This window comes from Mus musculus, chromosome 6 (assembly GCF_000001635.26).
Source record: "Mus musculus strain C57BL/6J chromosome 6, GRCm38.p6 C57BL/6J".
NCBI classification, from domain to species: Eukaryota; Metazoa; Chordata; class Mammalia; order Rodentia; family Muridae; genus Mus; species Mus musculus.
The window spans coordinates 140700672-140722911 of record NC_000072.6 but is presented as its reverse complement, the minus strand read 5'-3'; the positions used below and the strand labels follow the sequence as shown (position 1 = coordinate 140722911).

The 22240-nt window shown below is 45.8% G+C and overlaps 1 long non-coding RNA gene across 9 annotated transcripts in view; it reads right to left on the bottom strand.

Annotated features, from left to right (window-relative positions):
- Gm30215 overlaps window positions 1–22240 on the bottom strand; it is a 146613-nt gene that overhangs the window by 103886 nt on the left and 20487 nt on the right. For 2 of the 9 annotated variants that reach the window (XR_378107.3, XR_378114.3), the window contains one exon: window positions 1–789. This exon is cut by the window's left edge and continues 964 nt beyond it. The exons of the other annotated variants lie outside the window; for them this stretch is intronic. This is a non-coding gene — a long non-coding RNA (predicted gene, 30215). The remainder of the gene's footprint in view (window positions 790–22240) is intronic. 9 annotated transcript variants of the gene reach the window in all.

The following is a 22240-nucleotide window of genomic DNA, read 5'->3' as shown; positions in this document are numbered from 1 at the left end:
CCCTCCAGCTCTAGAAAGTTACCAGGTGAGAAGTACCTTTTAGTGTAAGCTTTAGTCAAATACCCAAATACCCAAGCCAATACCAAGTACGAGAATATGACTCACACAGTGCAGTTATTATTGTAGCAGCACATATTATGGGATGCAGTATAGTTTATACATCTGTGGAATGTGCAGTGCTAAAATTAGCATAACTGACATGAACTTGAACTTCTGTGGCTCACGCTGAACTCAGACCCATGATCTCCTGCCTTAGCCTCCCAAGAGCAGACATGGCAGGCACAAGGCATGTCACACACTCGGTCCCCTGAACACTTTTCACTTAAAGTTATCTTTTAGCTTATACATAAAGACACTTTTAAAACAATACTTATGGAGTGCCATGCAATATTTTGATGCATATATCCAATGTATGAAGTTTCCTTTCAGACTCAATATTTGTCCCCATAAGTGTTTGCCACTAATTTAGGTGGGGGGGGAGGGGGGAGAAGCCTTCCCGTGCCCTTTTGGAAATGCATAGTGCATGAATGTCACCTACAGTCACCTACTATGCCTCTCAGCCTTTCACACCTCAGGTTTTTCACCGACAACCACTCCTCTGTAACGAGTGAGGCATTGGTACGTTTCCTGCTTACAAACCACAGCGCATCCTGATTTATCTTCTTTTGCTGTGAAACCCTCTTGAAAGTCGGTGGGGTACAAGGAGAAGACGCCACAGTCGCCTTTGAAGTCCATCTCAGCTCTGGGTGGAGCCTCCTCTCCCCCTCGCATAACAGGACAACGTAGATGCTGTAACAGACAGACCAGTGTGGACATAACCATTTGCTGGGGTTTCTCCAACCAAAAGACCTTCATTCTCGAACTTTCTACCTGGCCAATCTCCACTTAAGTTTACATTTTATACATATTTTAGCATAATCTCTGCCCAGTGAAGTATCTATTACAGCTCTCGCAAAGGACCTGAGTTTGATTCCCAGAACCTACACAGGGCAACTCACAACTGCCTATAATTCCAGCTCCATCTCTGACCTCAACAAATACACACACACACACACACAAAGAGAGAGTGGCAGGGGTGGGGAGTTGTAAAATAAAACTTACTCTTTAAAACATTATCTACTAGTCAAGCTATTAATCTCCAGACCCTTCCAAATCTCTTTGAGGAGTTGATAGGTTTATTATCAGCATCTCAGATTCAGAACCCAGACGGACTGTGGGAAAGTCAACTAGCCTGCTGTCGAGCAGACAAACTGTGGTCAGTAGTTTGTTGGTGACTATTATGTATTTCAAAGAGAAAAATAAAAAGTATAGAAATGGAAACTCTGTTCCCTTCAGTAAAATTTCTAACTGGAAAAAAAACAAAAATAAATAAACTCTATCACCAAAAAGAAAACCCCACACAAACACATAACGCCCCTCGCTCCTGGGTCTCCACACTCCCTCACAGCCTAGGATCTGAAGTCTGGCTGTCTCAGGAAAAGATCCGGAGCTCTCTCAAGATGTCCTCCCCGCCTTACCCAGGCTTTGCTCAGAACAGAAGAGGGCTCAGCCCATAGTAGGTTCTCAACAAATGCTTCTAAGGGTAGTGAGTTCGTTCACTCGGGTGTGACTACAGCCGAGAGTTCACAGGTCTGTGTCTGTTGTCACACTGGGCCTATGAATACAGTGGTCCCCATGATGACATCAACCTACAGGACAGCAGCAAACTCTCCTGAGAGACCTCAGCGTGGAGGCAAGGCTATCACACGCTACAAACTGCAGCCTTCTTACTGCACTTACCAAGGTTTCTACTCTCACAAAAACATCATGGTGTAGTTACAGCAACCAAGTCCATTTTCCTACTGTCACTCTCTCTTTGTATCTGTAATTGGATTGTTTTGCAATGTTTGATTCAAAAATTGTTATTTGAGTCGCTGATTTGAGTTTCATAAATAAAATAAAATATAATAAAATAAAAACACTGTGAGATGAATTTTGGCTTGGGAATAAGATAGAACTTCCAACAGTTTCTGAAATGGCCCCAAAGCTATTTCTGCCATTTTCTACGACATGCTTATGCGAACCAGTAGTCTCAGAACTGGTAATTATGACATCAAAATATTGATCTAGTCTGGGAAATGTTGAAATTTAATTCTTTATATAAAATTAAACAGGCACATACATCCCATTAGCATTGCAAATTTGCTTTAGTCTTTAGTAAATGGTAAAATTGTGTATATAACAAAGATTTGTCTTAAATTTCTTAGCAAGGTGTGGTACCACACTCCTTTAATCCTAGCACTCAGGAGGCAAACAGGCAAATCTCTACAAGTTTGAGGCCAGCCAGAACTACAGTGAGAAGCTGTCTCAAAACATAAATAAATAATAAAATAAATGTTTTTATGCTTTATTATCAGTAAATGTTTGGCTTGTTTACCCCTTTTCCACATCTTTTGTGATTCTCAGCCTTCGCGGTCAACCCACTGGATTTAGAATTATTCTGGGAACAGCTGCTTGGCGTGTCTGTAAGAGTGTCTCCAAGAGAGAGTAAGTGAAAGGGAAGTCTACCTGAGAGCAAACGGGAAGCTTTCTTCCAGGAGCTAGGGTCCCCAGTTAGACACAAGGGGAAAACTGGATGAATATGGGCATTGTCTCTCTGCCTTCTGATTGAAGGTGCAGCAAGCGCCCATCACCATGCTTGCCCTGCCGTGATGACTGTACCTTCAAACTGCGAGCCAAAAGAAGCCTTCTGCCGCCTGCCTGCCTGCCTGCCTGTCTGTGCGTGTTTGTGCCTGCGTGCCACCCTGCCTTCCTGAGTTTCTTTTAAGTCAGGTACTTTTACGTCAATAATAAAACCTATACATCCAGGGTTGTGTAGAACTTTCTCTGGTGAAAGAAGTCATAAATGGGGAAAGTTTAAGCCCCTGAAAGATGACTTCAGAAGCACTAATGGGACCATGGCTTGAGCTTGGGCTACAAACACCAAGCGCTTGCGGGTGCCAACAGAGTTCGTGGTGTAATCAAGGGGAATCCTAAAGTACAAAGCAAGCTCAGCGTGGGAACGTTATGGGGAAGGAATGGGAAATTCATTCCCAGGAGTCTTCTCTGCACATCAGAGAAAAGGAAGATAAATGAAGGCATTCAGGAAGGAACGTCTATAGATGAGGGGGAAAAGATGAAAAATGTCTTAATAGGCGCCACAGTGGCCAATGGGATACTTTTAAAGCTGTGCAGGGGAGGGGCTGGAGTGCTTTAAGAGCACTGGCTGCCTTTCCAGGTACCTAGATTCAATTTCTAGCACTCACAGGCAGCTCACAACCATCTATAATTCCAGCCTCAGGAGATCTGTCGCCATTTTATGGCCTTTGTGGGCACTGCATACATGTGATGCTTAAACATAGTTTCAGTCAAAACACCCATACATATAAAATAAAAATAAGTAAAATTTTTAAAAAACAGTTTAATCATACAGGGTTGTAGTGGTTTGAATGTAATTGCCCCCCATAGGCCCATAGAGAGTGGCACTATTAGGAAGTGTGACCTGTTAGAGTAGGTGTGATCTTCCTGGAGCATGTGCGTCACTGTGGGGGTGCACTTTGATGTCTCATATGCTCAAGCTACACCCAGTGTGATATACAGTCTCCTGTTGCTGCCTTTAGAGCAAGGTGCAGAACTTCAGCTCCTGCAGCACCATGTCTGCCTGCACACTGCCATATTCCCACCATGAGTTAAATGGACTGAACCTCTGAAACTGTAGGCCAGCCCCAATTTCCTTTATAAGAGTTGCCAGGGTCATAGTGTCTCTTCACAGCAATAGAAACCCTAACAAAGACAAGAGTAAATGGAGAATTTAATTTATTATTGTCAGTCCTGTTTCAAATCTATCTCCTCTCTTAAAAGTAGAGACAGACATTATGACCCTTGATCCTTAATATTGAAAAAAGAAAGAGTTTCTCAAAGGTCACCAATGGCTTCATGGCTTTGCCTGGGTAGAGGAGATTCTTGAAGACATTTTGAGGATAACCTTGGCAATGAACACACTGTGGCAAAATAAGAAGCCAGCCAGTTGAGTTTTATGGAGGCTGGCAGAAGACATGAGATTCTCAAATCACAAAGAACAGGTTATTTTTTTCCCCTTACAATAGTAGAAGTTAGAATATCAGTATTTGACCCAGTTTCTCTTAGACTGGAATTCCAGGAGGAGATGCAGAGAGTCAGGTGGTCTACGTGGAAATGAACTGAGTTCCAGCAGAAAATGCTGAGCTTGGAGAAATAAAGTAACCACGGGAAGTGATCCAGAAGCCTTCTGTGCTAGAAAAGGACACTTACCCTGTGCAGTAGGCAGCCTTGCCTTTACTGATCCAGACTGCAGCTCCCAGCTCCATCTGCCAAGGCCATTTGTTTCTCACTGCTGCTGTTACAAAGTATCTCAAAGGTGGCCGCTTGACGAATACACACTTTCCTTCATGTTACAAAGGACAGATACCAAAGTGTGAGCAGGGTGCATTACTTCTGGGGGCAGAGGAGACCCCATTTCCTTCAACTTTTCAAAGAAAACTACACGTGTATGTATGTGTGTATTTGCAAATACAACGTATATATGTATTTAGACACAGACAACCTGACTGATCCTAGGTCAAAGGACTGCCTTGGTCTACGTGGGTCAAGATGGTTGGTGGCAAGAATTACGGGAGGAAGAAATGAGTGACAGATGCTTCCAGCAACTGAGGATTTACTTCATTGTTAGAGCACTTGCATTGTATCTTAGACAGGGTCACTGTCTTAATTAGGGTTTTCATTGCTGCGCACAGACACCATGACCAAGAACTCTTCTTATATAGACATTTAATTGGGGCTGGCTTACAGTTTCAGAGGTTCAGGCCATTATCATCAAGGTGGGAGCATGGCAGTATCCAGGCACAGTGCAGAAGGAGCTGAGAATTCTACGTCTTCATCTGAAGGCTGCTAGCAGAATACTGACTTCCAGGCAGCTGAGATAAGGGTCTTAAAGCCCACACCCACAGTGACACACTTAATCCAACAGGGCTACATCTTCTAATAGTGCCACTCCTTGGGCCTAGCACACACAAACCATCATAGTCCCTATTGCTGTGATGAAACACCATGACCAACAGCAACTTAGTGAGGAAAAGGTTTATTCTGCTTACTCTTCCACAGCACTGATCATCATCAAAAGAAGGCAGGACAGGAGCTCAAACAGGGCAGGAACCTGGAGTCAGAAGCTGATGCAGAGGCCATGGAGTGTTGCTTCCTGGATCACTCCCATGGCTTGCTCAGACTGCTGAAGAACCCGGGACCACCTGCCTGGGGATTGAACTGTCCCCAGTTTAACAAAATTAACAAAGTGCCCTGTGGGCTTGCCTGCAACCTGATCTTACAGAGGCATTTTCAAACTCTCAGAGGACTTTAGCTTACATCAGGTTGGCATAAAACTATCCAGCAGGGGGCTGGAGAGATGGCTCAGTGGTTAAGAGCCCTGATTGTTCTTTTAGAGTTCCTGAGTTCAATTCCCACGGTGGCTCACAATCACCTGTAATGGGATCCGATGCCTTCTTCTGGTATGTCTGAAAACAGCTACAGTGCACTCACATACATAAAAATAAATAAGCAAATAAACAAACAAACAGAATATCCAGCACACATTGCTCATGTGAGACCCAGCACCACAAATAATAATAGTGATGATGAGGATGGTGGTGGTGGTGGTGGTGGTGATGGTGATGATGACGACTTTAAAAAATAAAAATAAAAAGGAAGTGCCTATGTTATGTGCTACCAGAGAGCTATAGAGTAGAAAGTCCTAGAATAATGTGGGTTGTCAGGTTATATATATATTATGACTTCAGACTGCCCCCACCAAAAACAACTTAAATAACGTTTTGTTTTGTTTTGTTTTGTTTTTCGAGACAGGGTTTCTCTGTATAGCCCTGTCTGTCCTGGAACTCACTCTATAGACCACGCTGGCCTCGAACTCAGAAATCTGCCTGCCTCTGCCTCCCAAGTGCTGGGATTAAAGGTGTGCGCCACCACTACTCGGCTACTTAAATAACTTCTGCATAACCCAGAAGATCTATCTCACACAGAGAAAGGGGATGCTTCATTGTTATTTTAACACCTAAACATGTTGGTGAATTTTGACATTTTTATGGTCCTATCTTTGGTAGCGTTTGAACAGTGGAGAAAAGAGACGGTAAGGATGCCTGAGCCTAGGCAGAAAGAACAGCGAATGGTAAACAGGGCTAAGGGCCAAAGGGGAAACGGACGAAAATACAAGCTTTGGTTGGGTTTTTTAAACTTAATTGGCACCTCATGCTGGAGTCAATGGCCAGCAGGTGGCTTGCAGTTAAGTGTACTAAGAGTGATACATCTGTTGAGGTCAGAGGTAGATTAAAGAATTAAGCCATGTGGCCGTGGGGCGTGGCAAGCCAGAGTCTGTTTAGATAACCAGCTGGGAAGTCATCAGACTGGAGCAGCTCCAGTCCTGAGGTTCCCTGTGCCAACAAAGCCCAGGGTCCAGCTCAGTGCAAGCATCATCCTCCTGGCCAATCAGAAGCAGCCAGCAAGCCTCTGAGCACTTTCCGGCAGTTTTTTCCATGCTTTCGTCCATGTCCACCAGTAAATGCTCTATCTATTCTAAGCTTCATCAGAGAAGCCCCAAGCCTCTTCTAGGATGGAGGAGGACAATTGATTTGGGCCCTACACTCTGTTTGAGTGTTGTAAGTATGTATCAATGCGTCTCCGCTAGCTATTACTCTGTTTGAGTGTTGTAAGTATGTATCAATGCGTCTCCGCTAGCTATTACTCTGAGTGTTGTAAGTATGTATCAATGCGTCTAACTATTACTCTGAGTGTTGTAAGTATGTATCAATGCGTCTAGCTATTACTCTGAGTGTTGTAAGTATGTATCAATGCGTCTAGCTATTACTCTGAGTGTTGTAAGTATGTATCAACGCGTCTCCGGATAGCTATTCACCAGCAGGCTGGAAACCCCAACAGGCACTAATGCTGGTGTTGAAGAATTTGTTCAAGAAGCCTTCTTTGGTGTCTGCCTTTACAGTGTTCCCCTGATTGGACAGACAAGGCCCCAGATTAAGAGTAATCTCTTTTCCTTAAAGTTAACTAATTATGGGTGCTATGTGAACCCCCTTCCAGGCAATAATTCAGTTAGTGTTGAAAATGCAACCAAAGTGAACGACACAAGAAAACCCCAAGGGTAAAAATATGATTTCTAGGCGTAAAAAAGAAAAAAAATGCATTGATATCTAAATGGGCTCCCTCTACTTTCTCTCCATGAACACACCCACTTGGACAGGTGGCACCAAACTACCTTCTAAAGAGATGGGGAAGCCAGTTGAGGCCTAATGTGTCTGGCGCTAGAAAGATGGAGAAATACACTCACAAACAAAGGAAGGGGCTGGCTGAGATGCCGCACCAAGCATCCTGGGGAAAATGCCTCCCCCTTGGTACCAGAACTGGGTTTGAAGGTCCAATGGTAAGATATGCAGAGCCCCGGTGCAGAGTTTATGCCCATGACTATAGAGAGTACTTGAATCCCTCCACAGTGATTTTACCCTAGAGCCAGGCAGAATCCCACAGTTCCTGACAGATACACGGGCAAATGGGCTTGCTTTGTACACAGGAAAAGACTTAAAAAACGATCCCAATTCAGGCTGAGCAGTGGCAGATGATTGACAAATCTGTGCTTGGAGCGCCCTCTAGTGCTCACACAGCGACAACACACCAACAGCGAGAAGCAATCTTGGATTTAGAGCTCCATCAAGTGCAGACATGGGTCGAGGTGGGCAGTGGAATGGTTTGGCAGGTAAAGGCGCTTGCTGCAAAGCCTGACAACCTGAGTTCGATGCCCAGGACCCACATGGTGGATGGACAGAACTCTCTTCTGTAAGGTGTCCTCTAACCTCCACATGTGGGCCATGGCACATGCGCACCCAGTCCTGTGCACTGGAGCACCCAAACACACCATCAGTCAATTAACTCTGAAACGTAATACACATGACTACAGGCTCAGAGAAAAACATTTCCTGAAAAATTAGATTGTGAGGTCCTAAGGAAATACTAACCCTTATATGCGCAGGATGATGTCATGCCAAGCATCAAGAGCCATCAGGGAAACAAGGCTTACCTAAAGATATGGCACCAGAGCCAGGCGTGATGGCACACACCTTTAATCCCAGCACTGGGGAGGCAGAGGCAGGCGGATTTCTGAGTTCGAGGCCAGCCTGGTCTACAGAGTGGGTTCCAGGACAGCCAGGGCTATACAGAAAAACTCTGTCTTGGAAAGAAAAAAAAAAAAAAGATATGGCACCAGGAATGGCCTGGATTACAACCCATGTAGACAGACACTCTGGGGAAGAACTTGAAAGAGCCACCCTGGGGAAACTCCTTGAGTTTTCAGAAGAGGATATTCTAACAGAAAGGCTTAAGCGGAAGACAGAAATGATTTCTTCAAATCAAACCGAAATCCCTGAGCTGAAAAATCATGAAACAAAGGTTTAGATGCAGTAGAGGTTCTTTATTTCGGAAGAAACCAAATGAGAGGGAATTCATGGGCTCAACAACAATCTATCTATGCAAATAAAGGTTGGGAGTGGGAAGAATAAAGAGAAATGGAGGAAGCTTGCAGAAATGGTGTCTCAAGAATTTATCACTGAATCCCAAGACACTAGAGACATGAGGGTGAGGGAACAGTTGGGTGGGTAGAGTAGCTGCTTGACAAGCTGAGTTTGCAGCCCAAGTGTGGACATGAAGACAGGCGCTGCAATTCGTATCCATTAGCACAGCTCAGTCTCATCCAAACCCAGGTTCAGCGAAGGATGCTGTCTCCTCGAAATAAGGAGGGGCTAGAGAGAAGGCTCTGAGGTTAAGTGTGCCTGCTGCTCCTGCAGAAGATCCGGCATGCATGGCCACTCACAATATCCCAGGTGAGGGGATATGGCATCCTCTTCTGGCCTCCACAGGCACCAGTCACACATACAGCGCACCCATACATAAATTCAAAACATGCATATACATACAAAATTTTTAAATATTTTTAGAAAAGAATACAAACTAAAAAAAAAAAAAAAAAGTCAAGCAGGAAGGTGGAGAAGCAGCTGGGACAGACATCCCTAATAGCTGGGACAGACATTCCTAACATTAACCTCCGGTCTCCATGTGCACCTACTCAGGTACACACGCCTACCTGCACAGACAGATGAGAGCAAAGCAAATACATATGTGTGTGCATGTATGAAAAACAAACAATTCAAGCCTAGAATTAGAAGGAAAGAAATAATAAAGATCAAAGTGGAAATAAATGAAATGAAGACTTTAAAAAGGCAGTCCAGCAGACGGATGAAATGAGCAGTTTGTTCCTTGAAAAAGATAAAATTGACAAACTCTTAACTAGGTGACTGTCTTAGTCAGGGGTTCTATTCCTGCACAAACATCATGACCAAGAAGCAAATTGGGGAGGAAAGGGTTTATTCAGCTTACACTTACACATTGCTGTTCATCACCAAAGGAAGTCAGGACTGGAACTCAAGCAGGTCAGGAAGCAGGAGCTGATGCAGAGGCCATGGAGGGATGTTCTTTACTGGCTTTCTTCCCCTGGCTTGCTCAGCCTGCTCTCTTATAGAACCCATGACTTCCAGCCCAGAGATGGTCCCACCCACAAGGGGCCTTTCCCCCTTCATCACTAATTGAGAAAATGCCTTACAGTTGGATCTCATGGAGGCATTTCCTCAACTGAAGCCCCTTTCTCTGTGATAACTCCAGCTGTGTCAAGTTGACACAAAACTAACCAGTACAGTGACCCTGGAAAAAAACACATTTACATACACATGTGCATAAACATATGAACTCACATACACACGCGCGCACTGCATGCTAGCCACCTGCCGCCCTGCATTTCCTTAGATCCCTGAGCGTTCCTAAGCGGCTGACGGCTCTGACTCGTGAACGTTCCAGCTTTTAGATGAGGCGGGTGTACTACCCCTTCTGTCCTGTAGGTGGCAGCACGATCTCTAATACTGCCTTTTCCTCCAGAAGTTAGCCATTTCTCTAAAAAAATACTTTTAATTAAATTTAAATTTAAATGACTAAAAATAAAATGAAGGTTAGGTTCTTTCAGGTATCTCCAAGGAGCTGAAGAGATTGTAAATGGAAAAAAGTGTCATTATGAGAGTAGGGGTGGAAAACGCAAAGGCCGGTGGGATCTACCTGCTCCCTGGGTCAATGTCAAAGAGGCCACACGCTGGGACTACCAGCACTGTCAATTCACAGCCTAAGTTGCAAGATTCTGAATAACAGCACTTGTTTATTAATTCACTTCATGCATGCTAACAGTCTCCCTGCTGTGTATAAAAGCAGCAACACGGAGCTCCAGCAGAACTGAAGGCAGCCGAGAAGGAGACCCCTTAAGAAGCAGGTCACTCAGTCACTCAGGCCTCCTGGAGTTTGTGTTCCCCTGCACAAGATAAGTGACTAACAAGGAGACCACTTAGTAGCTAATGTAAACTTAGCGCTGGTGGGAGTGACCGGTTCAGACCGGCTTGTCAACTAAGGACTCTGGGATTGTTAATTTAGCATTTAAAATTTGAATATATTATTACTGTATCTATGTGATTGTGATGAGGGGCTCACGTACAGTGTGGAGGTTAGAGGACAACTGTGTGGACTCCGTCCTCTTTGCACCTTTGTGTGTCCCGCGTACTGAACTGCTGCTGTCAGGCAGCAAGCGCCTTTAGCCAAAGATCCTCAACCCTGTCCACAAACCTGTCAGGTAAGTGAATATGCATCAGGACGGCCATGAGACCGTGTTAGTCAGCTTTCTGTCGCCATGGCAAGCACTAAGACAGTGACTTATACCAAGAAAAGCTCCATTGGGGCTCACACTGTCAGAGATTCTGCTCTGTGGCTAGTTAGCCCTGGTTCTTCGGCAGAGAGAGGCAGGATTGTATCACAAAGCAAAACCACTCCCAAGGCTCGGAGAGAAAAGAGATGGAAGAGACACAGGTCCTGTGATCTCCTTCCAAAGTACATTCCAGATGACCTAGAGATTTTGCCACCAGGTCTCATTTCCTGTAGTGTCCCACTATTCGCCAAGTTTTTAACCACCTGGATCTCCAAGGGACATTAAAGTCCCAAATGACAGCAATACCCAAGGTCACAGAAATAAGGAATCTCTCCGACGTTGACATCTCAGTGGGCTGGTTCAGAACGGATAATGCATTAGCTCTTGAACTGCAGGTAAAATGGGTTATTTGACTTTTTTTGTTTTGTGTATGTTCATGTATGTGAGCGTGGGCGTTCCTGTGTACGTACAAGGTGGTCAGCAGGCAGGCTCAACAGCCAGTCCTTCACCTTCCGCCCTGTTTAAGGCAGGGTCTCCCACTGTGTTCTCCAGGCCCATTGGTCCAAAGTGCATCCAGAGTTCCATCTCTGCCTTCTTCTCACTGTAGGAGAACTGGGATCACACAGGCCCCTTACCTCGAGAGTCCTGTTTTCTGTGGATTCCGAGGATATGAACTCAAACCCTCCAACGTGCGCAGCAAGTACTCTATTCGTTCTGCCCTCCCCCTCCCCCAGGTTATGTGGCATTTTAAAGGTACCGATCGGGTTTCCTGATTCCTGCTGGTGTTCTAGTCATTTCTGGTTTCGAAATCATGATTTTCTTTCTTTCTTTCTTTTCTTCTTTCTTTCTTTCTTTCTTTCTTTCTTTCTTTCTTTCTTTCTTTCTTTCTTTCCTCCCTCCTTCCCTCCCTCCCTCCTTTCTTTCTTTCTTTCTTTTTTTTTCTTTCTTTCTTTTTTGTGTTTTGTTTGTTTGTTTGTTTGTTTGGGGGGGTTGGATTTTTTTTTTTCCAAGACAGGGTTTCTCTGTATAGTCCTGGCTGTCCTGGAACTCACTTTGTAGACCAGGCTGGCCTTGAACTCAGAGATCCACCTGCCTCTGCCTCCCAAGTGCTGGGATTAAAGGTGTGAGCCACCACCACCCAGCTGGAAATCACAATTTTCTTCAGCCTATTTTTTTTTAATTATTTGTAATTACAAGGGAGTTTATCAGAACATTTGATCCTTTCTATAACATCAAATCAATGTCTCAGCACGATTATTTCAGATTTCTCGCTCTACCTTTGAATCCTTACATCTATTTAGTTTGAAGTTCTTATTTTGGTGGGAATTTTCTTTCCTGTCTAGTTCTCAGAAAGCAAATGAATTAAATTAAGTCATTGGACATTCTTCAGGCAACTGTGACAGGAACTCAATAAGGTGGGAAATGGGCTGATAACCTCAGGCGTCCTTCCACTACGATTTTCAATACCTATTTGGTCAGGCTTAAACAAAACTGGGTTCATTTGAGAGCCTTGGGTTTTGAATGCAGAGTGCGCCCCTGGCTGGGTCCTTGGCGTACCCATGAGTCACTCAGACCTTACAAGTCTGAAGGAAACCCTGAGCTTCAAACAGTAGGAGGGGGGCTATGGGACCAGAAAACTAGGACCTCTCTGGTAAAGTAGAGTCAGTAAAGTAGGCCCTAGGGATGTTAAGGTGATTTCAATATGTCCTTTGCTTTAAAGAAACCCCTCAAAATCGTGTGCCAAGCTCACTGTTAGGCAGCCCTAACAGTACGGTAGCCTGTCCCTGTGTTTGTGTCACAATAGACAATATATGTCCAAAAGGCATTCGATTAAAAGGGAAAATGAACTAATTGATAGTATGCTAAAAGTTGCCCAAACTTGAACATATTCTCTCTTTTTAAAATATTTATTTTCAGCTTGGCGTGATGGCGCATGCCTTTAATCCCAGCACTTGGAGGCAGAGGCAGGTGGATTTCTGAGTTCAAGGCCAGCCTGCTGGTCTACAGAGTGAGTTCCAGGACAGCCAGGGCAACACAGAGAAACCCTGCCTCAAAAAAAAAAAAAAACCCATACAAAAAAAATTTCTTTTTAATCATGTCTGTTGGAGGTGGAGTAAGTGCTAGCAGGGTCCAGAAGAGGGCAGTGGTCCCCAGAGAGCCAGAATTACAGGTGGCTGTGAGCCACACAGCTTGGTTCCTCTGTAAGAACAGTAGGTGTCCTTCATCACTGAGTTACCTTTCCAGCCCTTAACTTACAGGCCTTTTCAGTGTTGACGCAGGAAGTATCCCAGGCCCCATACAATGCTGAGGTCCATAGAAGAGGATTCCTGGAGAGAACCCCTGTCCCCACCACCTCCACAGTCTCATACTGCAAAGCCCTGAATGCCCTTCCTTGGAGTTCTCTCGGACCCACTCTGCTGCATTAGTGACGGCCAGGGCAGAGGGAGAAGCCTGGGGACCCCCTCCCCCATGCTCTGTGCAGAGCCCTGACAACTGAGCTCTTAATTTAATAAGGAAGCAAGCCCCATTCCTTGAGACCACTTAGCCAAGGCCGGGTACCAGCTGCCTTAGGTCAGCAGAAACACCCATAGCTTTTCCTCCTTAGAAGGCGGCCCTCCGCCTGTGGTTACACACCTCCCACCCCAAAGGATTCCTGATGGGCTGAAGGAATCACAGACCGCAGGGAACCTTCCTTTGTCTCATGGAGATGGCTTAATGTCCTTTCTTAGGAAGTACAGTTTTCTACTGACCAAGAGATCTGAGCAGGGTATCTGTAGTGCATGTCCCTGCAGGAAGGAAAATATGTTGTCAACACATGCAATCCAACATGCACTTGGAGTACATTGTTGTCTGGGGTTTGCTTGTGTTTCTTACTTTTGGGGGTTTTTTGATTGTTTGTTTGTTTTAAAACAGTCTCACTCTAGCTCAGGCTGGCCTGAGCTGGACTTACCACCACGTCATCCAGGCTGCCTCAAACTCTTATGATCCTCCTGCCTCTGCCTCCTCAGCACTAGGTCTATAGCCATGTTTCACTCTGCCTAGCTTGAGTTGCTGTTTTTTAAGCAGTTTTGTGGTGTTGTTGTTGCTGCTGCTGTTGTTGTTGTTGCTGTTGTTGTTGCTGCTGTTGTTTTGTTAGCCACCGCCCTGGCTTCCCTCAGGACACAGACTTGCTTGCACTCTCACAGCCTTGAACTCAAAAATTTGAGACCAGGCTGGGTAACAGAGCATAACCTCTGTCAATAAGAAGGGATGGGAAAGAGGACGATAAAGAAGAGGGGGAGAAAGGGGGAGAGAGGAGCGAGGGGGAGGAGGGAGGAGGGAGGAAGGAGAAGGGGAAAGGAGATTTAAACTAGACAAACATGTAAAGCAATATAGTGTGTCCTAGAAACCCAGAGGAACTTTGGACATGCAGATATAGTTTCCCCCAGAATTATATTTACCAAAACTGGATAATATGTGTCATTTTTCAAGCCATTGCCTAAAATTCAACTACACACACACACACACACACACACACATATATATATCAAGTGAAAGAAAAAAATTCTCATTAACCACAAAATTCAAAACGATCTAGGCCAGAGCTGTTGAGAATAAGGTAACAGCAGAAATTAATCATTAAGTTACAAAGAAAACTTGCGAAGTTAAAAGCCGTCACCCCAAACGGCGTTTTCAGGGTAATGATGTTTCAAGCTGCAATTTCAGAGACGTTTCCTGTGCATGTTTTTGCGGTTAAGGTCCCTGTTTCTGATGTGCACTTTCAAAACCAAAGGCACGTACATTTACAAAGCAATGCCAATGTAGAAAGAAGAAAAAAACCCTTTTCTTTCCACCAATGTGTACATGAAACACTAACCTCAAAGCGTTCCTATGCTTGAGCAAAACAGGATTCTGAGTCTCTCCTCCCCCACCCTCACTTCGAGGCCATCTCCGTGGAGAGACTTCCCACAGGAAAGGCTTCTTAAACTCAAGTGAAGGCAAATCTCAGCAGACAGGTCTCGTCAACTGTGTTTGCCCCGAGGTAAACCACCCATCCAGCGATATTTCCACACACCTGCCCATTCTTCATCAAATGTAATCCCAAAGTGTCCACTTCTCCCTGGGTCTTTGGGTCTGAAGGCTCCTACATCACAAAAACAGTAAATACAGTCCTTAGACTTTTATCTTGTTAATCTCTCTCTCCTTGTACAGGGTGTGACTGTTTATCTTGACAATTTGACTGGATTTGAAATCTCCTAGTGTGCTCCGGAGGGTTTCCCAGAGAGGTTGGACAGAGGAGCAAACATCCACCGTGCATGTGAGCTGCACCATCCACAGACTGTGTCCTGGGTGAACAAGAAGCTGAAAGGAAGAGAACCCCAGCCTTCATCCCTGGTTCCTGACTGCTGGTGACCAGCTGCCTCAGCCTCCTGCTGGCATGTCCTCTCCCTCCCCAGCTCCCTTAAACTGTGAGGTACAAGTCCCAGCCTTTCTTGAGTTGCTTCTGTCAGACATTTTGTCTCAGCAGCCAGGAATGTTGACTGCAAGTCCTGCGTGGGGTGAGGGAGACAGTACCTGCCTGTCCTCTACAAACCTTCCACGTCACAGCTCATCCTAGGCCAACAGGCAGATTAACAAGAATGCAGCATGCAGCTGGACGTGGTAAGACCTTTGACAAATCAAAAGAAACTAGAGGCCCAAAGAGTCCGTGAAACCTGAGCATTTAAATTCACGTGAGGTTGGGAGCCAAATACGGACTTTTGAGAAGGAAGAGGACAAAAGCAACCGGGGAGCTGCTCACGGCAGCACAGATGTGTCTCTGTGCCCCGGTGGTCAGAAACAAGGATGCTTCCCTCAGCGATGAGACAACCTCGCTCACGGAGCTCTTATCACCTGCTTCCTCAACAGGCACAATTCCTTCCTGTGTTTTATCCGGCTGAAGAGATAGCTCAGTCAAGGAAGTACTCATCACACAAACATGTGGTCCTGAGTTTGATCCCCAGAACCCATATGAAAAATGTCAGGCACTTGGAAGGCAGAGATAGGATCGTGCCTGGGGCTTAAGGAACTGCTAGACTAGCCCATTCCAGGCCAGTGACAGACAGCAAGGTGAATATGGACTAAGGAACAACAGCCAAAGTTGACTCTGGCTTACCCATACACAAATGTGTGCCACACACACACACACACACACACACACACACACACACACGCACGCACGCACGCACGCACGCACAAACACGCGCGCACGTGCATGTGCACAAAGACTTGGGGGCGGGATGTTAGGCAAGCAGGGACTTGAGGAAGCTTTACTTCCTAGGTTTTATGACTCATTGATGGGGGAAAAGGTGACCTTCCTAGCCAAGCATAAGTCACTCTGATGGTTAATCTTGTCAATTCCGTGAAATCTGGAGTCACCCGAGACAAACCAGTGCCATGACCAGAGTCTCAGACTAAAAAGAAAAATGAGCCTGCAGACAATGGGGCTCAGGTTTAATCCCTTCGCTCCCTAAGCTGACTTGACTATATTTTCATCCCAGCAATAAGATAAGTAATGACCACTGGCAACCTGAGCCCCATCGTCACCGCAGCCAGCCACCGAGCTCTACGGGCAGGTTGTTTCTGCTAATACTAGTTTGATTTCTATAAAAATATCAAGCAACCAACCCTTTGAAAAGTCAGCAAGGGATATACTGCAGAGGTTAGGCCACATTCAAGATAAAATCAAATCAGACCCTGTGATATGTACATGTGTTTTGGCTGCATACCATGTGTATGCAGTACTGATGGAGGCCTGAAGAGGGCAATAGAGCCACTGGAACTGGAGTTACAACTCGTAGTGAGCCACCATGTGGGTGCTGGGAATCAATTCTAGGTCCTCTGGAAGGATGTCAGCCCCACGCGTATATTTAAAACGTATGCTTGTGGGCTGGAGAGATGGCTCAGCAGGTAAAGATCACTCGCTGCTCTTGTAGAGGGCCTGGCTTCAGTTCCCAGTACCCAAGGGCAGTTGATAACTCTAACTCCAGTTCTAAAGAATCTAACGCCCCCTATGGCCTCTGTGGGCACTGCATGCACATGGTACAGACATACATGTAGACAAAACACCCATGTTCATAAAAATAAAAATAAATCAATCTTTTAAAAACTAAAATATGTGTTTAAAAGACAGTGAACCCCCAAATCAAGTGACTTCATACTAACTCAAATCACTTTTCCCAAGTGGCATTTGAAATAAAGAAAATTACAGGTTTGCTAATCACGTATTCCAAGATAATTTCCCTGAAGTACACATTTGTAGGTGCAAAGAATCTCATTTAAGCTGTTAATTAAATGTGCCCCACAAAGGCGAAACAGAGGACATGCAATCATCCTTCTAAATATACCTCCCATGTACCCAACAATGCCCTGTAATCATTTAACATCAATGTAAAGGATGTAGCTTGAGAAAACCAACTAAAAAGACAATCTCCCCTCTCCCATTCTGAACAGGCCTCTGGAATTAAAAAAATCAGTCCCTCACAGGAACCATGACACATCGTAAAAGAAGAGAAGAGAAGTATACGGTTTAAGGGTCAAAGAAAATGATTCCGTGGACACTTTTAAAATCCTTGCATTTTCACCAGGCTGAGAAATCGATTTTCTACAAAGAGAAACATATGCTACCCATACAAGTCCTCTCATTAAACCCCCAGGCCCATCTACTTGTTGGTTATAAAAAACGCTACATATGGAAAGAATGTTTAAAGCCATTGTACGTGAAACTCAATGCACATGCGCACATGACTGCCTGAGCGTAAAGCTCCCCTCCAGTCCTGTTCTGTTTCCCTTCTCCCAGTGTTAAGTGCGAGGGAGGTAAAGCCGCAGACCCCTGCCCGGGTTTGTGCTTTCACAGAATGCCTTTTCTCAGGCCACACACAGGAGGGAGAGATTTATTCAGCCCTAAAAGCAATGGTGATTTTATTTACCTCTTAGATAAACTGCAACTCCAAAAAAAAAAAACCAAAAAAACAAAAACGTTAATTATGCCCTGGTGATTCGGCAGGATGTCTGAGTGTGGGTATGTACACTCAAGAACAGTGCCCATGGAGACTGGGAGTCTATTGGATCCCTTGGAGCTGGAGTCACAATGAGGGGTGAGTCACCTGACATAGGTGCTGGGAATCAAGCTTGTGTCATCTGAAAGAGCAGTGTGCACTCTTAACCACTGAGCCTTCTTTCTCTCCAGCCCCCAGCCTCCTAAGTTTAATCTGCAGCTTACGTCATGCTCCACCCCCATTTCCTACCCCCACCTCCCACCTCCCAGGTCTCTGCTGGCACACTGTTCATGGGGAACCATGCCTGAGCCTCAGTGAATCGGTTCTCTTATAACCTGTGTGTTTGTCACCCACCTACATTGCAATGAATTTCATATTGCCTGTGTTTGTGAGAGTAGCCATTTTTTTTTACTTTGTAATTATTTAGGCTTCCCAACATGCAACAAACGCATCAGACAGATTCATGATCCCCCATGAATCTGTATGCCCCATGAATTTCCCCAACACAGCACTGCCCTCTCTCAGCTGGAACCCGTCTCTCATGTTCCTCCCCAACTTTGCCTCCTTGTAAAGCAAATCTCATTCCCCTTCATAATTTCACCACAGGAAAATTCGGTATAACGCATCTGCAAATCTCTCTAAGTGGCAAAGGCTTTCCCAAAGGACAATGGAACCACACATTTATCTCAGTACACCGATCTCTTTACATATATAATGCCTATATGAGCAAACCCTTTCTTTCCCAATTTGTTTGACTGACTGACTGACTGACTGACCGACTGACACCAGAGTCTTGCTGTGCTGTCCAGGCTGGTCTTGAACTCCTAGCTGCAGAAGTCTTCCTACCTCACCCTCCTAAGGAAGAGGCCACTGCAGTGCACACCACCATACCTGGCTCTTTCTCCGCATTATTTCCCTTTGTTCCCACATCTCCTCCAGACCTATGGTGTATTTGGCTGTCTTACCTCTGCACGCAGGCTCCCTAAAGGCAGATGTTCCCATCTGCTTTCTTTTGGGCTTCATGGGATCTATAATGGTGCAGAATCATTAGGGGCTCTCATTAAGCTATTCCTCTTACTTCCCCTCTCCGTACACATGATGCAGGGCTGGGAAATGTCATTGGATCGTGTGGAGCTGTGAGGTTGATCCCTTCACCTTCACACCTGTGCTGAGGATTATCAAGTTGCCTGGGTTGCAAGGCCGGCTCCTCCACCCTTGGGGCATCTCTCTGGCCCTCAGCAGTCCATTTCTAATCCAACGGTGTCAACAGAGCAGATATGATCCAGATGATAACAGCAAGATGACGTGTGGCCATAAATGTCACCCAAGCTTTTGATGGGGGGGAAGACAGCCAGGTGCCCAGTTTATCCTTTCCCACCGAGTTTCTTCTAGTTTCCCCACTGGGAGGAAGGTTCCTAGGACAGAAAGCCATGTCCAGCTCTCCCTATGTTGAAGTTTTAGCTTCCTATGAAATTGCTTAAAAATATATCCAAGTGATAAGCTGATAGCAGCAACTTGACGAGAAGTCCCCGATTTCCATGCGGAAGATGTCATTTGGCTAGGAACACAGAAGGAAAAGCAAGAGCCTCACAGCCTGAATCTAGGCCCTGTGCTCACTGATGGTCCTGGAACTGGCATCATAACAGACTTTTTGCAGCTCTCTTGCACTAAAATATCAAGAACACTGACATCGACAGCATCCGCACTGGGTACTCGGCTTCTCCCAACTGTCATCCCTGTCCTGACGCCAGCGTATCCTCATAAGGACGGGATATCAGTGCAGTTACTCTCACCAGTTATGGATGAGGTAGAGCAAGGCAGAGAGTAGGGGCTCTCTAGAGTGGAGCAGTTGATAGATTTATTCTCCAGTCAGACACTAAACTCCACCTTGTGTAGCCAGTGAAGGGTCATGACTTGACTCCTGGTGGCCTGGATCCATCATACATCGTGGTCCTTGGTTGAGCTAAGGCTAGAACCTCTCACAGTCCCACAATACATCTGCCTCATTACTGAGCAAACCTTCACAGCTGCAGGCCTTTACAAACCCTGGGAACTGACCCCGCCCGGACTGGAACACCAGCTATCCTGGTTCAACCACTTCCATGGCTCAGTTTCTCCGGTACTAAAAATACATTGTAACAACACATACCTCAGAGAGACAGCCAAAGGGGCCAAAGGAGAGAATCCTGGAAAGAACTCACCACAATACCCGGCTCTTAGCAGCAGTCATAGAGCACAGTGAGGAAGAGATGGAGTTGAGAAACGCAAAGCTTGCAATTAATTACAACCATGTCACTAGTGCTTTAGTCTCAAGCTCTGGGGTTAGGGAGTGGATGCTAGGGAGCTTCCAGTGGACCCCTTGGATGGAGGAGCTCTCCGGTGAGCCACTGGTCACATGTCCTCTACTAGCAACAAGACAGAGGCAGCCTCAGTGGGCCAAGAATGAGTGGGCACAATGTATGTCAAAGGGAAGTTATGTGAGCATCTCCAGGTCTCCCTGGAGACCGAGGCCCAGAAGACTATCTGGGTGGGCGGGGCTTCCCGAGCGTCTCTGCGAACCATCAGGGTGGACCGAGCTTCCTGAGAGTCTCCGAGGAGGGGGCAAGGCGAAGCTTTGCGAAGGGGAATGGACAGACACATCATCTCAAGCCAGGGGAGGCTTCATCCGCCTCAGCTGAATTGTCGCGTGCAGTAAGGAACCTCGGCTTTCACAAAGCACCCAAGGGAGAGAGGTCGCTTCACCCTTAGTCCTTTCTTCTTTATACCGTTCCTCGGGAGCCTGAGACTCACTTGCGTAGCTGAGGATGACTCTGGAATCCTGGTGCCCTCACCTTCTTCTCGGATTGCAGGTGTGCTGCGCCAGGCCTATTCAATCCGTGCTGAGGAGCAAACCCAGGTCTTTGTCCATGATAAACCAATAACTCACATCCTCAGCCCCATCTCCTTTACCTTTCTAGCCAGTTTTCCATCTTCAAAGGTTTGCGTTTGATACATGCCAACTAGTTCCAAGCAGAGCCCCTAGACTGCTGATTTCTGACTGGAACATAGCGTCTCCTGTAATGGGGTTATTGTAGAATGCAGGTGGACAGCGGTGGGCAGCGTCAGTCCAAAACACTGAGCTACAAGGACCATCCCAGCATTTAGGAGGCTGAGGCAGGTTTGCCGTGAGCTTACAAACAGCCAAAGCTACACAGTGAATTCCAAGTCAGCCTGGACCACAGAGTAAAACCACCTCAAAAATAAAGGACTGTGCGATCTGTTTGCTTGCTCGTGATTGTGAAGGAAGACACGGTTAGGAGGGACAAACTGAGGTTGCTTGCCTCTTCCTACAGAAGGCTGCACATTCCCACCCAAGGCCTTGCCCACACACGATTGCTATTTAAACACAGATGTTCCTCTCTGCTGAGGCGGGGTCCCCACAGACTTTCCTTTCATCTGCCTTCAGAGTATTTTCATGTTTGGCTTTAGAACCTCCATGAGGAAACTTCACAAGGCTCAGCTGACAGAGGAAGGGCCAGAGAACTCCTCTCCGACTGAGGGAAGGGAACAGGTGATATGCACATTGTTTTCAAGGCTGCACATATCAGGTTACTACCTAGGAACGGGTGAGTTCATATAAAGTTCCCTCACAATGCACTAGCTCCTACGTCAGGATGCACTGAAGAGACCACGGCTCACATGGGATTTATAGACATCTGGTCATTAAGATGCATAAATGATACCACTGAGACAACTCTGCTCGGGAGTGTCTCTCTCCTGACTGTGATGTACCAGCTCATGCTCCCATCTTGTTCTATTCATCCCGTGTGAGGTGAAGTCTGTCTGCTGTTCTGAGTGAAGGGACTACTCATCTCCTGTCCTACTACAGCATCCTCATATCAGTGGTGGCTCCCTGGGCAGGAGGTGCCATGGGCAGAGATTTGGTGCTGATGCAGATACTGAGGTCAGAGGTCAGAGGAAGGGGGATTTATGAGTAAGGGTTGTGTGTCGACCATGTCTCACTGTCCTTTCAATTAGGTTACTGTGATAAAATACCCTCACAAAACACAACGTAGGACAGGAAAGGGCTTGGTTGACTCAACATTCCAAGTTTCAAAACAGGAATTCAAGCAGCCAGTCTACCACTTCCACAGCCATGAGCAAAGACAGAATTAAAACATCTTTGTTTGCTGCTCTCAGCTAAACCCTCTCCTAGCTTAAAAATGGTTCAGAACCTTCTGCCTAGGGAATGGTGCTGCCAGTCATGGGCCAGGCCCCTCTATGCCAATGAACAATCAAAACAAGGTCTCCACAAATGTGCCTATCAGCCAGATATTCCTCACTCGAGGCTGTCTTCCCAGGTAATTCTAGGCTACGTCAAGGTGGCAAC